This window comes from Leptopilina boulardi, unplaced genomic scaffold (assembly GCF_019393585.1).
Source record: "Leptopilina boulardi isolate dan_hultmark-lab unplaced genomic scaffold, ZJU_Lbou_2.1 LbouV2_154, whole genome shotgun sequence".
Classification (NCBI taxonomy): domain Eukaryota; kingdom Metazoa; phylum Arthropoda; class Insecta; order Hymenoptera; family Figitidae; genus Leptopilina; species Leptopilina boulardi.
Window position 1 is genome coordinate 288,321 of NW_026137701.1, and position 23,037 is coordinate 311,357.

The following is a 23,037-nucleotide window of genomic DNA, read 5'->3' on the forward strand; positions in this document are numbered from 1 at the left end:
TTTTTTTGATTTTTTAAATTTTTTGAAAAAATGTCATAACTTTCGTTCATGTTAATATTTTTTAATCAAATATGGCTAAGATTTTAAGTTACGTTAAGACTGAATACGCTGCCAAGTTTTACCTTAATCGGTTGAGCCGTTTTAAAGTTGTGCCGGTACAAAATATTGACGACAGACAGACAGATAGATAGACAGACAGACAGACAGAATTTTTATTTATGGCATATTTGTTATCTTTACTACTTAAAATGATAAACTATGCAAGAAAAAATTAATTTGGAGCAATGTACAGACAAAAGTCTGATTTTATTAATATAGATTACAGAATTTGTAATTTAACTGAAAATTGTTATTTTGGATGGAGAAATTTTAGGTATAAATAGTTTAGAGGGAATTTGAAAATTAATGCATCATATAATTATTTTCTTGATGATCTATTACATATTTGTTAAATTTGAAATTCGTTCTAAAATAGTTATTTTATTATTATTATTATTATTATTTTTATTATTAGTTGACGTTGGTGAAGTTAACAACGTTTATCATCAACGACATAGAAGAAAAAAATATTTTTATATGCAAATTATTATAATCTTTTATCTTGGTTGGTTAGTTCTAAAATACACGGGGTTTATAGTTAAATTATAAAATTCATTCAAATTAAATTAAATATAGAAATTATATGTGTCAAATGCAAATTCTAAAGTATAAAGTATTTCATTTTATATTCATATATTATGTTCTATTAGGACAGCAATGTAAAATGAAATTTAATTTTTAATTAAAAATATTTTAATATTATAGTTTAAATTAAATTAAGATATTTAAATTTTATAATAATTAAATGAAAATTTTTGAAAAATCTGTCTTATGTTATTTATTCATTATTAAAATGTGGAAATTTTTTCTGTTACAGAAACATTGCCAGACGAAAGAAAGGTCAGTAATTTTATATTTATTTGTAGTAAAAAAAAAAAAAAAAAAAAAAAATTTGTGATGAGGATTAATGAATTAAAAGCGTACAACGAGTAAAGTCGAAAATCTCTCTCTTTTTCTCTTCTTTTCAAAGCTCCAAGCTGGAATTGAGTTTTGGCAGGTACTTTTCTGATGTTAGTTAGAGCGTCTGAGGGCTGTTATTTTTGGAAGTTTCCACTTGAAATTGTTTTATTTCAACTACATACATTGCCAATAGCTTCCAGAGATAGTCACTCAAACATACACATCATTTCAGAATATATGTTTGTATATATATATATATATATATATATATATATATATATATATATATTATTATGCGTACACATATATCGGGAATAAAATAACAGGGTATATAGAGGACGAGTAATAACGAATCTATTCAAGAGTCTTTATTACCCATCAAGCAGTTTTTAAGCTCATGTTTTCGAAATCGTAAAATTTCTCCAGCATACTTTTTTTCTATACTTCAATAAAAATTTTATTGTATTACTCTTCTTTTACTCATGCGGATATTATATTGCCACCCGCCAATCCGGAAATTTCGGATTAAATTTAATAACAACCTTATATTAAAAACACACACGCACACACATATATGTATTTATTTATACTCAACTGTAAAAATTGGATCTGTTAAAGGAAAAATTTGTCTATTTAGAAAAATTTAATTATAGAAAATTATTCACAGTATATTACATTATTTAATTATAAAGCTTAATGGTAATTTCTGAACATTTTTAAATATTTAATAATGCGAGAGATTTCATTTGTTTTTCAAAATAATCTTTTAATGTGAAATGAATTTCAAAGTTTTCATAAATTTTAATATAAAAATTTCTGATAAATGTTAATGAAAACTTAAATTATGCTTATAATACATACTTCAAACATGGGTGAGTTATTTTTCTCTTTGATGTGTGTTTATTTTTTTTAAATATGGAAAAATGAAGAGAAACATTTTGTAAATTTGTGTCATTAAATTTTGTTGGTATGTAAGCAAACACTGAGAGGCATTTTTCATATAAAAAGTATATATATATATATATATATATATATATATATATGGAGGATCCACACGCCATTTCAAAATTTAAATTATAATTACAAAAATCATATAGTGAAAATACTCTTTAAATTTGAATTAGTAAACTTTTTAAATAAATGAACTTTTTGCTTTTGAATTTTGTAGTTAACCCTTTCGTTCCCATGGGACGTATATGTCCCACCTACAAAAACCTCAATAACTCTGAACAAAATTAATATTTCTAAGTCTGCTTTGAGGCATTTTCTTCAGGAGGAATAGTGCTTTCAAAATTTCTAGACCAGATGATGTCTAAAAATTTCTATTGTTTAAAAAAATATATAAATAAATATTAAAAATGACCAATTTTTAAAATCGTTCAGATTCGCCTGAAATTTGTTACTCCCCAGTTGAAAATCCTACGCTATGTTAAGCTGCACAAAAAGTTGTTTTGAAGTATTGAGATAACCATTAGAGAATTGTGAGACAGTAGATAACTAGCTATAGAAAACTTTCAGGAAGCCTGTTATGGCCGATTTTTCGCTTCCACGGAAAGCTTGAAAATAACAAATTTTGTACGTTTTAAACAAAGCATTCAAGTAGCTTTCAGAGAGTTATCAAAGAGTTGCAGGATTTTGCATATATAAAAAGAAAGCGTTCAGGTGGCGAAAATTAAATGAAGCGTCATGGATATTTCAGGAAACAGAGGAAAAATGACAATGATCAAAAATTAAATATAACCTTTCTTTCCATCTTTATTTATCTCGTAAAAATATGATGTATTAGATTATTATATTTAAATATTGAAGAATTAAAGAAAAATTATTTACGTCAGACTCGGTATTTCCACAGTCTTTTTAAATTTATTCTAAAAGAATAAAGAATATATTATTTATAAAAAATATTCATAAATATCAAGTTTAAAAATAATAATCTTTTTTTTAAATATTAAATATTTTGTCTTTTTTTAAGAAATTGTATTCATTATTCAATATAAAAGGTTTTCACCGCTCTCTAAATCTGAATAAGTGAAATTTCACTTAAAATGTGTCAAAAGTCTTCCACGTAGAAAAATAAGTGTATATGCACTTAAAAATAAGTGAAACTTCACTTATTTTTGAGTGAAAACCACTTATTTAAAAGTGCAAATACACTTATTTTTCTACGTGGAAGACTTTTGACACATTTTAAGTGAAATTTCACTTATTCAGATTTAGAGAGCGTGTTCGTATTCCTAACCCCAAATTTTGCTCAAGTTATATATAATTTTTTTCGTATATAATTTAAGTGTTTAAAAATAAACGTTTTCTTTGAAAAATAATTTTTATATAATATATAAAGAATAATTATTAATTGTATAAAACGGATTTACAAATTACTATAGAATTTTTATGATTTTTCGATTTAGTTTAATTTAATGAAATTATTCTAGTTTTCAGGAAGTGTAAAAAAGGTAATTAAATTACATATTAATTTGCAACTTGTGAAAAGCAAATAGAATTGCTTTCTTACACATTAAACCAGGCATTAGGAAAGCATTCACCAAGCAAACTGGTAGACCTTTTGCTAGAAGCTGTCCACAGATATTCAACAAGCTGTAGAAAAAGCTTCCCGTTAAGAAGTCAGAAAGCAAATATCACAGAATTTTAGGTCTAATGTATAAATAGTTGCCATGAAGCTTTTGAAACCTTCATAACAGTTACCTAAAGGCCATGTGAACCCTTCAGGGAAACTTACGATTTTCGACTGGGTCGGAGGTTTTCGGGGTCGCTGATTACGAATCCAATGTTAGTTTTTCAAAATTCAAAATGGCGGATCCAATATGGCGGACGACTTTTGGAAAATCTAATGCAATTCGCTTGAAACTCGTTACTCGGGGGTTTTTGGGGTCGCTGATTACGAATCCGGTGTTAATTTACAAAAATAAAAAAAGGTCCGATCCAATATGGCGGACATATTTTTGAAAATGTTAGATTCGCCAGAAATTTGTTACTCGGAGGTTTTCGGGTCGCTGATTACGAATCTGAAGGCAGATTTTTAAAATTTTCATAATTCAAAATGGCGAATTCAACATGGGATAAAAAATTTAAAAAATTGACCCAATTCGTTTTAATCTTGCTTCTCAAGGGTTTTTGGGGTTACTAATTATGAATCTGGAGTCAGATTTTTGAAATTTCTAAAAATTCAAAGATCGATCCAATATGGTGAACGAATTTTAAAAAAAAACCCAAAAACCCTCGAGAAGCGAGTTTGAAACGAATTGGGTCAATTTTTTAAATTTTATCCGCCATGTTGAATCCGCCATTTTGATTTATGAAAATTTTAAAAATCTGCCTTCAGATTCGTAATCAGCGACCCCGAAAACCTCCGAGTAACAAATTTCAGGCGAATCTAATAATTTCAAAAATTTGTCCGCCATATTGGATCCGCCATTTTGAATTTTCAAAAACTAACACCGGATTCGTCATCATCGACCCCAAAAACTCCCGAGTAGCCATTTTCGAGCGGATTTAATCACTTTTAAAATAATTGTCCGCCATGTTGTATCCGACATTTTGAATTTTAAAAATTTGAAAAATCTGACCTCAAATTCGTCATCAGCGACCCGAAAAACTGTAAGAACAATTTCACTTATCTTCTTTGAAGTTCTCAGATTATCTTGGGAACGAAAGGGTTAAATAAATTTTGCTTCCTCTCTCCTCCCGAGGAAGGTTTATATTCGTGATATGATATTTGATTTTTTTAAAAATGGGTTATATGGGCTTATTTTTATCTAGAATGCATATATTTGAAGTTTTAAACAAATGGCCAAATGTGTGTGTATATGTCACAAAATCTTGTGTACAAATTATCTTCAACACGCTTTGATGGATTGTCCTAAAATTTTTTAGGCTTATTGCAGTCATCAATATCTAAAATCAAACACAAGGATTTCCAAAAATATCCAAATAATTTTTTTTTTTATGTCACTTATTTAAAAATTCGAAAATACGTTTAACAAGGTCGTAAAAACGTTATAAACGAAGAAATTAGATAAAATGGTTACTTTGCTTCTTTATAAAGCAAAAAAAAAACAAAAAAAAACACTGTGACATAAAAATAATAAAGTAACTAACGAAGATAGGATAAACATTTTTTTAAAAATTCCACAAGAGAATATTGTAACAGAAAATTCTATTTTTTTTTAAATTTGCAAGAAGAAATAAAATAAATATTTTATTCAGAAGTAAATTTAACATTTGATTTAAAAAAAAAATCATTTTTAAAATTGGTCAACTGGAGCTCGATAATCGTTTTTTTCTTTATTATTTAAGACTGCTAAAATTTTTTATTGTCAATAAGAGCAAGTTTTCAAAAGTCGATAAATACATTTTACAAAAAATTGAAGATAAACACAGATTTAATTAAAAATATTACTAATCGACCTATTAGTGTTTGAATTTAAGAAAAAAAAATTAAATTAAAACAATTGGGTTTAATCAAGATAATTTATAATTTTAAGATTTTTTTTTTTTTGCTAACAAAAATTACCAAAAACCTTAAAATTCTCCAATTGTGCATTATTAAAGTTAAAACGTCTTAAATAAAAAAAACATTTTTATCTAAATAATTTATTACTTATTTATTTATTTTTTAACTGGTTACGTGAGAAATGTATTTTGTTAAAAATTCTCGAAATAACAAATTATGGATTTATCAATTTTTAAAAACTTACTCTTGAATTATAATAAAAAAAATTGTTTAGTCTAATAAATGTAGAAATTTATTTTCATCATACTACATGTCGAAAAAAAAAATTTTTTGTTAAAAATTAATTTGCCCATTTGCTTGAGAAATTCTGACCCATATACTATATATAGACGATGACTGCGTGTTTAGTTTCTTTGAAATATTTTTTTGCTTTTTGATAAGTTATAAAAAAGAAATTATTGAATTTTCTGTTACAATATTTTCTTGTGGAATTTACAAAAAAAAAATGCTTTAGTTTAGTATCCTATCTTTGTTAGTCACTGCATTATTTTTATTAAACAATATGTTTTTTTTTCCTTTATAATTAAGCAAAGTAGACATTTTATCTAATTTCTTAGCTTATAGAATTTTTACGAAATTGTTAATTTCTTTTTAAAATTTAGAAAAATTCATTCCTAAATTATGAAATAAATCAGAAAAATGAAAAAACTATAATATAACTAGGATGTGAACAAAATATTTAATTTATTTACTATATATTTCAAATGGGAGAAGATAAAAAATGAATTTTATGTTAATTTTGTGAATAAGTTTTCACACCTTTTTCACGTTCTACATCAGGCGAGATAAATTTCTTAAAAGTCATTTTTCAAAAGTTCATTCAGAGTTGGCACGCGTTCAATAAAACGAATTTGAGACTTGCAGAAAATACTAGGGATCCTTTAAAATAAAAATCCACCTTTTCCATATAGCAATCATATACGGTATAGATATATATATATATATAAAGTTTATAGGGATTTGGCAGATGAAAGATTTTAATCGTCGTCTCGATTTTTCAAGGCAAACGTTTATTTTTGGCAAGTTCATTCCGATGAGATGTTTTGCATTAAACACACTGGTATAGTGATGGTGTTGGAAAGTTCAAAAGCGTTAAAACACAAACACGTTTGATCTATACGCGTTCTATATTGTATGCCATGTAGTTTGCTTCCCCTTTTGACGTATTATGAACTGGCAGGTTTGCTTTGATATACATACACGCACATATATATATATGCGCCAAGGTACACTTAGTAATGTGTAAGGTAAATATGTAAAGGTGTACCACTGTAGATTCACTATTTACCCTCACAACAATATATATGAGAATAACAGGAAAGGAAGGGGAGGGTGGCACTTATTAAATTCATCGTGTTTTTTATTCTCAGAGGACAAAGAAAATCATAGAAATGTGTAGGAAAAATTATACACATAATATATTAGAGAATTTTTTATTTGAATTAAATAAGAATATAATATTTATCGCTAAAACTACACTGAAAAAAAATTTATTTGATTCAAGTAATCGGTTACTTTCATTTTTATCAACTAAATATATTTATTTGAATCAAATAATTTTTGAGACAAAAATTTATAAAATTATTTATAGAATATTTCTTTAAAAAACTTTGATCATCAAAAACGTTGTGAAATTAAGCATTGTTATATATATGTATATAAAGAAAAATTATTAGATGTGCAATTTCTTTCTACCCATATCAAAGAAATCTCACTTCTATTAATTTATGACAAAGTATTTTTAAGAGAGGTGATTTGCTTTCTTTATAACAGGAACATTTAACCGTGGAATTTCTCTAATTCAAAGAAATATTTCTTTGATTCAATAAGCGAAAGAACATTATGGGAGTATAATTACGTCAATTCGCCAATTAACACAAATAGTTTTGTTATATATCTAGAGAGAGATAGATATCTAGATATCTAGAGAGAGAGAGAGAGAATTATATTTTTCAAAACTTATCACTCATTGTCAGTTCTACTAAATAAATAGACAAAAAAAATTGATCAATAATGATAAGCCCATCATATAGGACATGGAGTGATTGATTATTTAAATCCTCAAAATTCCTCGTTCCAAAAAATTGCTTTTTAAAAAAAATTTACTTTTTATTTCACAAAGTGTATGAATTTTATATTTACAATAATTGCACGTTGAGTATATAATTTAAATTTTATTCTTTCTTTTATTTTTTTATATTGCTTTAATTTCAAATAAACTATACACTGAAAAACGAAAGGTATTAATTTAATACAGATTTTAGGTACTAAATTGACTTTTGGTTCTATTTTGATACCTAAAATCGGTACTATTTTAGTTATTTACTTTCTAAATTTAAATTAGTGAATATTTTTAATAATTTTTAGTAATTTTTCATTAAAACTTTAATTGAAAAAAATAGGTATATATAGGTATTAAATCTTATAGTTTTTTTTAATTAATGAAAATTTCTATTAATTTAATTTAGTTAACGAATTCTCACTAATTCAAATTTAGAGAGTAACTCTGAGACAAATATTTGTTTATAATTCAATTGGGAAATATCTGTTATTAATTAAATTGATTAATTATAATAATCGAAAATGAAATTGCCTTTTACTAATGAAATTTATTACTTTGTTATATATAGTAATGATCAAAAAACATTTTTATTAATAACTTTAATTTAAATTATTTTAATAATTAATATAAATTTATTAATGACGCATAATTAAATTAAAAATAATTTATTAATAATTAATTAAAATACTTTCACTATTATAATTACTTTATTTAATGCGATTATATTATAAATAAACTATGACACTACTTTTCCCATATGCGATCGTCGTATGCTTATAGCATTAAGCGCTCTTGTTGTGGAAGGGCGAGTTTTAGCACCCCTTGCTTGCCGCGTAGTGAATTTCCTCTATACAACTAAATAGTAGTGAACAGTCCCCTTGGAATATGTGTATCGATCCAAGTTGAGAATTAAAATGTTCACCTTCTCACGGGTCAGCTGCTAAAACCTGAAACTTTTGATGCACTCGAAATAAACCCTTCAACCTTCTTTTTTTCGATTCACAACTTTTCCATTTAAAGAACCGCACGAATGCCGAAAAGCAATACAGAGCAATACATTTAGTTTAGACATCAAACTATATATATATATATATATATTTATAAAAAAAAGAGGAAAATTCTTCAATTTTTGATCATAAATCAATGATAAGTCCTTATTTGTATTAATAAGGTGAATGACCCCACATTCTTTTTAATCTAATAATTCTACATTTTTTATTGCTTTATATTGTTTTTTTATAGTTATACATAAAAATTTTATTTACTCTAGATTTAAAAAAAAATTATATTTTACATTATAAAAAAATTTATTTTTTTAAAAATGTTATTATTCAAAAACTATTTAATATATATTAATACGTATTATCAGAAACATAAATCAGTTTATGCATATAGAAATAATGATAAAATTGTTGTAAAATTATTATTTTATTTTAATATAAACGAATTTGAAAAGTTTTTCGTTGAAAAAATTTCACATATTTTTTTTAATATTGTAACTTTTTTCTCGATAGCTCCAAAAAAATTTGAGATTTTGCACATATTTTTTTTACTAATATAATATTTATATCTACTTGAAATTTGACAAAAATGTATTTTATATACTTCGTTTCAGAAATATTAAATTTGAAATTTTTTTACTTAAAAAGATTAAATAATCAAAATAATATAATATATAATAATAGGAGATAAATATTAGTAAAAAAAATAACTTTGCAAAACTTCAAATTTTTTGGAGCTTCTCGAAAAAAATTACGAGCTTAAAAAATTATCTTTAGATGATTTTCAGTGAATTGACCTAATACACTTTGATGAAGTATACTAATGAATAATAAAAATTATTTTTAACTGGATCCTAGAATATATAATACAAATACCTTTGCCTGAAGTTGTGAACGTTCAAATGAACGAATTCATTTTTTTTTGGTCTATAAATTTTTTAAAAATTATTACAGTAATGAAAAATGAAGAAATATACACATTAAATAATTAATAAATTATTAATTTATTTTTGAATACAGAAAACTGTATTATGGAAAAAAATTTGAATTTAAAAAAGTATTAAACAAATTTTTTGTTCTTTTGAATGTTCAGAATTTCCCCCACATCGATACAAAATACAATACTATTTTAATTTTGAATTTAAAGAATCAATATAAATTAATTATGAATTTTTATCTAAAATAAATAAATAGAGAAAAATTCTTTTTACAATCAAATAATAAAACTCATATATATATATTATATGGGTCAGAATTTCTCAAACGGATCACCTAAAATTCAGAAATTTTTTTTTAAATCAAAAATTATTTCTTTTGACTCCTTACATGGTAAAAATAAGTCCCTGAAATTTTTAGGTCAAAAAAAATTTTTTTGTTAAAATTATAAACAATTGAAATTTTTTGCAGTCTTATTTTAAAAAATTTTTTTTCTCGAATTCCTGTTCACCAATTAAACAAGAAAAAGGGTTTTTCTCGTCTTAAAATGTAGTTTCTAAATATAATTTTTATTTTGAAAAAATTTCATATTTAATAGATTTTTATATTATTTATTTATAAAGTATTATTAAAAAATAGTGTTCTTGACGTCCTACAGAAAATAAAATTTTTTTTTTAATTCCCCACACAATTTTGTGTAAGAAACAGTTGAGAAAAAAAATGAGACTCATTTTTTTCGATTTTACAACAAAATATTTCATAATAATAATTGAAAAGTAAATTTGAAATATGAAAAAAGATTTTAATTTTTCAAATGTATAATTTTTCTATTCTGTGGTTTCATTTTTAATCCTTATATCTTCTTATATATCAAATATAAAAATTAATGAATTCATTTGACGACAATTTTTTTTTTCTAGTTATAAAGCATTTTCAATATTTCAATGTATATAGATAGGGTACATTATATATATATCAAAGAGTTGAAAAATGTTCAATTTATCAAAATTGAAAAAGTCTCTTTGTAAGAAAAATGAAAATGGTAAAGCTAAATGGCCTTTTTTCGCGCAATACTTTTTTTCACTGTTCAGTAGCTTTTATTATACCTATATAGGGAAAATTCGCACCTTTTTCTAATCGATCGTCAGTTTCGATATCACTTCCAATATGTAGAGCCCAATATCCTTTGAAACCCGATCAAAGTAATCCGATTCATGTATGGTAGGCTCTATATGCGTTGTGCCGCGTCGCCGCATGGACGAAAATTGAGACCATACACAGGATGCAAATGAGTTTGCGTATAGTATAAAGTAGTAGTAGCAAGTAGTAGGTTGGGTTGCATGTTGCACCAAAACACGAATTTTGAATCACGTGTTATCATCCGCAACTACAAATAATAATATTATAATAGTTGCGTTTAAATATAGCAGTGAATTAAAAATCGTTTTAATAGTAAATCATATATGGGGAAAAATTCTTGATATTTCCAAGTTAAAAATTTTAAGTTATTTAATTTAGTCCAAACTTTGACAAAATGTTGTTATGTTTAGTGTAATTCTAAATATAAAATATTATTGAATTTGATAAAATATTTTTGGAGTTATAGAATTTTGAATTTACGAATTATTTTTTCAGACTTTATTTTTTATCTATGGGGCATTCTATTTTAAAATTATACCCCTAGTAAACAATTGGCAATATAAGACATTTTTTAAATAATTATTTCTCCCATTTAATTAAATCAAATTACTTTTGCAATGAGTGGTTTCGAAAGAGAAATTTCTAAACTTTATTATTGTAAAAAAATTTTTTTAAAAAAACGTTTAATTAGCATAAAAAATTTAGTTTGAAGGTTAAACTTATAAATATCTCAAAACACGTTGTCTCCGATTTTGACAAAATCTGTGTCAAAAGAAAGCTTAAATATTCTATTTTTTATTTCCGTAAAGTTTATAATGGACATTTTCGAGGATTTCGAGAAATTAATTAAAATTCTCAGACGTTTCAAAGGTTAAAAAGGGTTGAAATTTGCATGAATAGAGAACCTCTGTTCAAATACAGCGGCATTTGTTTTTACGAAATTTTTAAATAAATAAATTTTAAAACTTCAATTTTAATCTTAATAATTTTTTTAAATTTGAAAAATTTTTAATTGCAAATAGCTAAAGATCAATATATTTATTGTTTACAATATTTTTTTTCTCTAATGTCAAGTGATGTAATAATGTAAGGTTAATGGAAATTAAATTTAAAAAACAAAATCCGCTCTTAAAGAAATGGTTCTCCATTCATACAAATTTCAATCCTTTTTAACCTCCGAAACGTCTGAGAATTTTAATTAATTTCTGGAAATTCTCGAAAATGTCCATTATAAACTTTACGGAAGTAAAAAATAGAATATTTATAAGCTTTCTTTTGACATAGATTTTGTCAAAATCGGAGACAACGTGTTTTGAGATATTTACAAGTTTAACCTTCAAACTAAATTTTTTATACTATTTAAATGTTTTTTTGAAAAAATTTTTTTACAATTGTAAAGTTTAGAAATTTCTCTTTCGAAACCACTCATTGCAAAAGTAATTTGATTTAATTAAATGGGAGAAATAATTATTTAAAAAATGTCTTATATTGTCAATTGTTTACTAGGGGTATAATTTTAAAATAGAATGCCCCCTATAGACCTTCTGGCTAGATTCAAATCTGTGTCTGGCTAGTTGTTCCAGACTATTATGAATTTTCTTTAAATTGATTCGAAACTTCGGGAAAATATTTCAAAAAAGTGGTAATATAATAAAAATAAAGAAAAAAAGTCGAATTTTTTAAAAAAATGATGACTGAATATGTTCCCTTAATAGTTACTATTGTATATTACATTTTTTATGACTCTTAATGAATCAAAGAATTAAAGGGTATACTACATTTTAAATACGCATTCAAATTAAATGATAGATTTTTTTACAACTTTTTTTTTGTTTTCTACAAAGCCATATCAATTAAATTTTAAATAAGCGTTCAATTCAATGATTTCTGAACATTCAAAGTAAAAAATAGAATTCTACGCATTCAAACTAAATGATAGATTTTTTTACAACTTTTTTTTTTGTTTTCTATAAAGCACGAAATTTTCAAAAGACATTATATAGAACAACATTTTGAGTTAACATTATATTGCACTAGTGGCTGAGTAGTACCAGAACTGGACCAAGCCAGACCTTCCAGACTAGCGATGCTAGACGCTTTCTAGTTTGCGCCAGGCTTGACTTTAGACGTTCCACAAGATTTTTCTACACGGGATCAACTTTTAATATAAATAACTGATGTTTATGTCTTCATTAGATCAAAAATATTCAATAAAAACTAATTTTGATTTTACATATAATTAAAAATGAATGTTTAATCTAGCAAAGACTATCACAGAAAATAATCTAAAAATGTTTGCCTATAATGTCCCTTTTCTTGTGGAGCGTCACATTATATATGTGTTAAATTTTATGCATTCTAATTTCAAATATCGTAAATTGAAAAAAAATATAGTCTGAAAAAAGTTGAAATTTCAAAACTCTATAACTCAAAACATATATAATTATAAAATTCAATAATAATATTTGATAATTTAGACTTTCACTAAAAATAACAACATTTTGGCAAAATTTGGAGAAAAGATGAATTTAAATTTTTGATTTGTCAATTTCAGGAATTTTACCTTATATGTTTAATATTTTCGACAATTAAAATTATTTTTATCGTACAAGCGTTGTATAAGGATAAAACAATATTTCTCGTCGAAGTAGTCTGCGTTTATATACCCCGAAGGAGATTTATTCCTCGCTGATATATATATATATATATATATATTTCGGTTATTAACAGACGTCAGTCATGATTCACGATAATAATAATAAACTCGATTTTCACTGAGTATACTACAAAAAAAAACAGACTCTGTACATATAAGCAGCATATAAAAATATATACATATATGGGCAATTCCACGTGAGATTTATAGTCGAGGTTAAAAATTTGGGTAAATATATTTTTTTCTTATTCTTTGTAGAAAAACATGAAATACGTATTTTTTTATTTTTTAAAAATCGGCCAAATTTTTTTGTTATGACTAAAATTTCAACCGATTTTGACGTTCTTGATATCTTATTTTAAAGATAATATAATTCTGCATGACGCTTTTGATTTTGTTTTTTGAAAAAAAAAAATTTCAATTGTTTAAACAATTTTAATGTTTTTAATTCCTCATTACGAAATTAATGACATAATGAGAGACATATTAAGAGAAATGTGCAATATTATTAGTCAAGGTAAACGACTAATACTTACTTTAATTAATTTTTACACACAGCAAAATCAAATAATTAATTAAATAATTTTTTTTTTTTCATAACAATTTTATATAAACATAATATTTTTTTGTTATTTTTACCCAGTCTCTTTATAGCTCTTTTCTTTATTTTTTAATTATTTTTCTCATATTTTTATTTTTAATATAAATACTAGCAATATTGAAACTAATGTTAGTTAACAAATTTACAAAATTGTTGCTGTCAGATATTGTAAATTATTTTAACAATACTTCGTGGTTAAAAAACTCACCCATAAGGCTAAACTTTTTTTTCACTTAGTACGCTACAGGAATTTTATTCTTTGAAAAGATTTTATCAAATTCAATATTTTCAGAGATATATAAGCCATAAAAAAAGGTCTACCTTCGCAAAGTCAAAATTTCAAAAATTCAGAACTAAAAAATTTTGCCGATTTTTCGAAAACAAAAAAATACGTATTTCATGTTTTTCTACAAAGAATAAGAAAAAAATATAATATATTTACCCAAATTTTAAACCTCGACTATAAATCTCACGTTGAATTGACCATATGTAATATAAATATTATGTATACCGTTTTCTCATCAATTGCGCGAAGCTAATTAAACGTTTCAGAATCAACAATATGATATTGACTTGTGAGTTTTTGTCCTCTACTTTATTTCACGTTTATATAATATATTCTTTTATAGAAAAAAAATCTTTCAATTATTTTTCTTTTCGACAATAACATTTATTGATTTTAAAACAAGAAACAAACATCATACAAATGAAAAATAAGATTTTGAGATAGAATTTTTCTATTTGTAACAAAATAAAAATCTTTTTAAAATTAAATTTCGTTTATATAATTTAACCATTACAAAAATTCAACTATAAATAAATATTTTGAATATTTTGAACAAATAAAAATTCTAATAAATTTTATATTATATTCATACGTCCTATTAATTACAACATATTTCAAATTACAAACAATTATTATTATTATTGGAAATTTGAATTATTTTTAACGTTAAACCATTTTTTATTAAACTTTATTTTAACAATTTTTTATTATTAACTTCTATTATATGACTATTATTTGTAATGCGTGTGTAAACTTGTTTATAAATATACTAGTTTCATGATGGTTTTGAAAAATACTTTGAAGATTGTACGTAAATTGTAAACGTGAAACGTTTACTGTAATATTGTTTAAACACGCGGAGAAAATGTATGTATATATATAGGAGACAATTTACCTATGCAAACTGTAACCGCGTAAGAAACAAAACCCCTTTTTATTCTTTATATACGTTGAGTAAAAAATGAGTTATTTTTTCGTGAGAGATACGATGTGAAAAATGCAAGAACCAAGGACACTGAATTCACTGATGCGATGATAATATGACGTTTTCATATATTGTGTGCATATACCAAAATTAAGCTTGCATTTTAACTTTTAATATTTCATCACTAAAGATGCTTCAATTTTTTTTTTTTTGTCTTAAGACAATTATTGAAATTTTATTTAAAAAAAAATATATATATGGGGCATTCTATGGGAAATTTCCATTGAAAATTTTTTTTTCGAAATCTATATGAAAAATAAGGAAATATGTATTTTTTTTATTTTTTTATTTGATGAAAATGAAGGAAATTATGATTTTTTGAAATTTAACGTCAACGAAGAAAGTGTGTTTTAGGAACATTTTTTAATCTATTGTACTAAGAAATTAAAAATTATGCTATGTATGAAATTTGTTCATTTTTTCTCAAATTTTTCAAATATGTGCTCAAAAATAACGTACTCTCAAAAGAGACATTTTCGATTTTTAATTTTTTTTTTGCATTACAATCTCTGATGATTGAAGAATTTTTTCCCCTATCTGCGAAAGTAGTATTTTTAGTTTTTAAATTACTATTTACAATTTTTAAGCTTGACGCAACGATTTTTAATATGTTTTTATGAAAATTAAAAAAAAACAAATGAATGTTAATGGAAAAAGGTTATATTTGTAGAAAAAATGCTTAAATTCTGTGAGCCGTACTAAAAAAATTATAAATAGTAATTTAAAAACTAAAAGTACTACTTTCGCAGATAGGGGAAAAAATTCTTCAATCATCAGAGATTGTAATGCAAAAAAAAAATTAAAAATCGAAAGTGTCTCTTTTGAGAAAACTAACTTTATAAGTTTAATTTCAACTTTTTTGTTGCTTCTGTTATAGGTACGTTATTTTTGAGCACATATTTGAAAAATTTGAGAAAAAATGAAAAAATTTCATATATAGCATAATTTTTAATTTCTTAGTACAATAGAGTAAAAAATGTTCCAAAAACACACTTTCTTCGTTGACGTTAAATTTCAAAAAATCATAACTTCCTTCATTTTCATCAAATAAAAAAATAAAAAAATATGTATTTCTTTATTTTTCATATAGATTTCGAAAAAAAAATGTTTCGGACAAAAAAAAATTTTCAATGAAAATTTCCCATAGAATGCCCCATATATTCTCATTGCTCTGGTTTCATCTTAAATTATTATTAGTGGATTATATATAATTATCTCATATTTAAATAGTTTTTATAAAAAGAATCTAACATTTAAAATGTCCATTAATTGAATTAAAATTGTTTTACTGTCAATCATTTTTCAAATTATTTTTTCAATAGTCATATATTAATTATTTAAAATTTGTAATTTTCTTTTGTTGGTATATATTTATTATATAAATTTTTTATGAAAAAAATTTAAAAGTATTTAAAAAATATTATATATTATCCTATAAATGCGCTGTAGTATTATTTGTGGATTTTAAAATTATATTCATCAAATTTAATTCTATAAAAATTAAAATGTAAATTTTAATTAAAAATATATTTTTCGTAATAAAATGCACTAAATTTTTAATTTAACCCTCTATAACATTTTTACTCCGATTTTTGGAATATTTTGTTTTGTAGTAGAAGTTAATAATTTATTTAGGAAACACATGTTTTTTAAAAATTGAAAATTTTTAATTTTTTTTAAGTGAAAATACAAAAAAAAAAAAAATAGGAAATGCAGATCAGAGGCAAAATCGTATTATGTTTAAAAATATTTAGATAGTTGATAGTTACTGAAACATTTTTTTTAGTAATAATGACGTATAAATTGATTCCACATATTTTCCATGCAGTATAAATAAATCCAACTCACTTTGTCAACATGCGTCATTCACGAATTTTTTTTTTTTTATAAAATATCGACACTCTAACAAAAAGTTCAAATTTTAGACAGGGTGATGCATTTAATTGTTTTTTTTTGTATTAATTTTATAGAGGAGTGTTTAGCCAATCTGTAGAGAAATTAATAGTAAAATTTCCAAAAATTATTATTAACCTGTATTTTTGCCATTAAATTATTGTAAATTTAATAAATTTGTAACTTATGGGTAAGTCCACGTCAGAAAAATCAGAATCTGCAAGTGGTTCTTCGATTTTAATGATACTTGGTAAAATTATAGCTTTATATAAGAGCAATGTGTAAGTATAAGGAATTTTTAAAATATCTAAAATTGTAGGAGTTATATCATTTTTAATTTTGATACTGCAATTTTTTCTTTCCTTTATATCTCGGTCAATTTTCAACCGATTTTGATGAATCAAGAACGATTTTTTTCAGAAAATTTTTAAATAAAAATAAAATTTTGTTATTTAAATAGAAAAAAGTAAAAAACAAAATTTCTTTTAGATTTTTTTTCAATTTCGACCTCTTTTTTTTAATTTTTTAATAATATTCCTTTTTATTTTATCTTTAATTTAAAAAAAAAAATCATCCTGGAGACTTTTTTAGATCTCATGATATCGTTCTTTAAATACCCACATCTCAAGAAAACTAGGATCCAGATTGTTACAAACTAGAAACTTTCGCGTAATAATGTTTTTATTTTTAAATTACTTGACTAAAACCAGTGAAAATTCAAGCAAATCAATATTTTATTAATAGATTTGAAGCAAAGTTTTTATTTTTTGTAATATTTATAATTTAAAATAAATTGTAATGAAACCTTAACAATGCAACCTGAAATTGTAGCTGAAGTTTTTAGCACTTTCTTTTAGAGGATTCTAAAACAAATAGTTATTCAAAACCATAAAAAATTTCAACAAACAAATGAAAGTAATGATAGAAGCAAGTCCTGCGGTTTTCAAATTGATGAAGACTTATAATACTTAAAGGACGATATCACGAGATCTAAAAAAGTCTCCAGGATGAATTTTTTTTTAAATTAAAGATAAAATAAAAAAGAATATTATTAAAAAATTAAAAATTAAAAAAAAGAGGTCGAAATTGAAAAAAAATCTAAAAGAAATTTTGTTTTTTACTTTTTTCTATTTAAATAAGAAAATTTTATTTTTATTTTGAAATTTTCTGAAAATACGTAATTTTCTGAAAAAAATCGTTTTTGATTCATCAAAATCGGTTGAAAATTGACCGAGATATAAAGGAAAGAAAAAATTGCAGTATCAAAATTAAAAATGATATAACTCCTACAATTTTAGATATTTTAAAAATTCCTTTTACTTACACATTGCTCTTATATAAAGCTATAATTTTACCAAGTATTATTAAAATCGAAGAACCACTTGCAGATTCTGATATTTCTGACGTGGACTTACTCTTATACTTAATTAAAATTGAAGTTTTAATCAAAATTTAATTTTACTTATAGACATTTTAATAATTTTTAAATATTTTAATAACATTTTCAATTTAAAATAAATTTTATAACTCAATATTTTTGGTTTAAATTTATTTTTTCCATTATTTTATTATTATTTAATTAAATATTAAATTTATAATGCTGCTTCAAAATTATATCAGGTGAAATTCATAATATGAAATATATATTATAATGAAGTAATAATTATATAAAATAATTAATACATCAATCTTTTGCATCGTGTTTCGAGATTAATGAAAGGGGAAACTGTGTTTTAACTTTTAAATTTTAATTATCGTCTATGTACATGAAAATTTTTTTATATATATGTAAATAGTTTAAAAAATTTTAAATAACTTCTTTTGTGTTTCAAATAAATTCGCGGAATTTTTTCATTACTCTCGCATAGTTGGTTGCATGGAATTTATTTAATTCTTTCCTACCTGTATGGTAAAGTATCCCATGACAGACGCTTGTTTTGTGTAAATTCAAACAAAATGTGAAATAAAATTTTTATAGTTTTATTGCAGAATTATATTTTAACGAATGTTAAAACACCTTTGAAAATTGTACATAATATATATATACATTTTTTTTAATTTTTATTAAAAATAAATAAAAGTTTTATATATATATATATATATTATTTAAAAAAGGAGACAAATTTTTAAAAAAAAATTTTTTTTATATTGAAGGTGAAAAGGTCAAGACAGGATATTTTGTACATCCTTGTTATCTTATCTATATTGTCCCGGGTATATATTTTTCCCCAACTTAAAGTTTTGCCTTTCGTTCGTAATGTAAGTCCATACATTCTTATATATATATATAGTTTTATATTCTCATCCCTCGTTTTCAGTAACGTCAATATTTTTGCCAACCCTCAACTGCGTACATTGCGTAATAATAGGAAATCGAGTTCAGAATTGCGCAGACTGCTTTTTCTAGGTTGAAAACAAATGTCAGCTTCTTTATCTTGTTGGATTTTTTTTTCTTGGAATATTTCTTTAATAATATTAAAAATAGACTTTGAATTAATAGAGAGATGTCAAAGGTAAATTAATTTCAGCGTTGACATTTCATTGCAATTCAGATAGAATTTCTGTTTCTTTCAATATTTCATTTTTTATTTTTATTTTTAAAAATGAACTTAAAAATAATTAATTCTTCTTGTCTAGAAATACTAGTTTTATAAAGCTAAAATATTCATTAAAAATTTAAAAGGAAGAAGATATTTTTAAACCTATTAAAAAATATTGTAACGTCTGAAAATTATAAATTTTTTTCATTTTTTTTTTTATTTTATAATACAGATAAATAAATTTTTTTGTTCCCTTTTTTTAAACTCTATCTTAATTATTATATATTAGAATTTTTATTATTTTTATTATTTTTCTTGTTACATTTAAATATGAATGGAATTTTCTTATTTTTAAAAAATTTCAATTTTATATTCAAATCTATTGATCTAAGTTTTCTATATATAAATAGTTTTCATCGCGATAAGAATTCAATTTTCAATTTTATTCTCCATTAGAACTGTATATTTTTATGACTTTATATGCATTTATGGAAATTAAAGTAGAGAGAATATCATTAAATTAAAAGCAAGATTTGTTAAAACTATATGTCAACAATAAAAATGAACCACAATGCTTATAAAACCAATAAAAACAACTATTATAAAAATTAAATTAATTATAGCTCTATAAATAATTCCATATAAAAATTGAAAAATGTAATATTAAATATTAATTTTTTTTCAAAACTTTTTACTGGTAACCTAATTCACAACAGGATTATATACAGAAATTAAATTATTCCTATAATGAAAATTTTTGTTTACAATTCAAGGATTTATATATAAACGGATGAAAATATTTTGCTTTTTTTTAATGTAAAAAGATTTTTGAAAAATGTCCGAATATAAAATAAATGGCGTTAATAGAAAAATTTATATTTTTAATGCGGCGATTCAGAACGTTTTGTTCTTGTTGCTGAATTATTATAGGTAAAAGCGTAAATTAAAATCTTACGAACGATCTGACTATGCGTTTATAAGAAAATTTATGGCGTGAATATGGGAAATGAAATTACCATTTTGCATAAAACATTTTACTATTTTACAGGGAATTGAAACCAGAGGAGGTATCTTAGCATGCCAGTATTTATGTGTCCTGTAGGTATCTAGGATATTGTATTTTTATTTATTTTTTTCACCCTCTTATATAACTCTTTGAATAAAATAGAATGCCTATCTTTAAAAACGTTTCGAAACACAAGAAAAGTGTGCAAAAGAATTTATAAGTTTCACTTTATTTTAATTTACGAAAAATTTTCTAAATATTAAATAATAATAATAAATAAAAATATAATTACCCATGGAATATTCTACCAATGGATTCTTTTTTCTCTAAAATGGATCTTTGGAATTCTGCTTTTAAGTCCAAAAAAAAATTTATCAGTTTTTGTGAAACAAAATGTTAAAAATAAAAAATATTACATTCTCAGAATTTTATTTTGTATAAATAATAAAAAAAAAATTTTTTACTTCTAATTTAAAGTAAACAATTATTAATTGAAAATTAAATTTTCCTATATATTATTATTTCAAACTAAAAATAAAAATACAAACTTTTAATTACATTTAAAAACTAAGAAAAATTAATTAATTAATTAATTAGTAATAAAAATTAATTATTTCCGAAGTTGAATTATAGAAAAATTAAAAATTTTTTCAACTACCGTAAAACGGGGTTATTTCACTCATTGCGGGTAAATTCGCTCACCCAATTTTATGCTTTATTTCAGCTTTAAAATAAAGTTTAATACCATTATTATCAGGTAAAAATGGTAAATTTGTTAATAGAAATACTTTCATTTTAAAAAATGCGACTTATTCTAATTAATTTTACATATACTTATTATAGTAATTTTTAAAAAATTTATAGAACAAAAAAAAATGATTTTGTTTATTTAAACATTCAGAAAATCAATTTGAAGAATTTAATATTTTTTGTTTTTATTATAAAAAACTTTTGTCAAAAATTCTTAATTAGAATAATTTCCATAAATCATACATGTTTGTAAAACTTTTAAGAAAAAAGGAATTGCAAAATTGTTTAATTTGTCTGTTTTAAGTAATTTTAAAGAATTAATGAAGTTAATTAATTTCTTTTTTTTATTTCATAGTTATAATAGGTTATATAATGAATATATTTAATATTATAATAAAATATTAATTAACTATATAATAAAATTTATTAAGAATTTAAAAAAATATCGACTTTTTGTGAATCTTTTTTTTTAATATAATTTAATGCGACTAAAGTTATTTTTTCAAAGTTGATTCGAAGCCAATTTTTTATTTCCAATTTTGAAATTTCATATTAATCGGTTACTTGACTGTTATCAAATGAATATTCACTTGAGCCAAATAATTTTCATTTGAATTAAATAAACTGTATTAGAACCAATAATTTCTGTTTTTTAAACAAATAAAAAACTGAATTGACTCAAATAATAATTATTTAATAAAAATAAATATTATTTAATAATAGTCAAGTAATCGATTATTTAAGTCAAAAAAAAATTTTTTTTTTTCATTGTAATATATCTTGTTTCATATTTTTTAATTATTTTTATTTTTGTATTCAATCTTGAAATTTAATAAAAAAAAAATTTTAATTTCATTTTCTCAATGAAATCATCAACACGGTATTTATATTTCATGTGTTAATTGATCTCTTTTTTTCACTATATGGATCTTTTGTATATTGAAATTATTTTAAAAGCTCTTCCATCAGTTACAAAAATAAACTCAAGATTGAATTTAATTTTTTTTCAATGTTCATATTTCAAGTGCTTAATTTTTCCAATTAGACAAAAATTATTGGAAAGGTGATATTGAAAAGTGCTTGAGAGAGTAATGTTTCACGGTAATAAATCTCTCACCTATCGCGATTCTTACACGTCTAAAAGTCGATTTGCGATTGCACAAAAGTTTCATCTCTGAATAGATTCGATTTCAGTTTGAATAAAAGCAGATTTGTCGGAAGTAATGCTTTGCCATGAAATTCCTTCTTTCTCTCTTCCTGTCTATAGTATATATATATTACTTTTGACATAACATTGCACAGGCATAAAGACTCGAAAATTCACTCACGTACCCAATATAAATTTTGTCCTATTTTCGTACAAGTTTATATTTAAGTCTCATGACTTGCGATCTTAATTATTCCGAGAATACCTCTATAATACTTAATGCAAATTATGATTCCCTATAATTGGTTGATACGTTATTTAAGCTTAAACTTATATTATACTCTATATCCTATTTACTCAGATTAAACAAATTTTAGATATAAATCTTTTCGACTATTATCGCTAATGAGTTTCAGTTCGAACTAATCTGTGAAAGTCACAAATTATTATTCTTTAAATTGTCACACAAATTCATTTGAAAATTATCCTCTTTAACTGAATAGC

The 23,037-nt window shown here is 23.4% G+C and overlaps 1 protein-coding gene across 1 annotated transcript in view; it reads left to right on the forward strand.

Annotated features, from left to right (window-relative positions):
* The window catches only part of LOC127276825 (toll-like receptor 4), a 92,136-nt gene that overhangs the window by 64,920 nt on the left and 4,179 nt on the right, over positions 1–23,037 (forward strand). Inside the window, exon 2 of the mRNA XM_051297488.1 lies at positions 917–939. The gene's annotated coding sequence lies outside the window, so the exon portion shown is untranslated. The remainder of the gene's footprint in view (positions 1–916; positions 940–23,037) is intronic.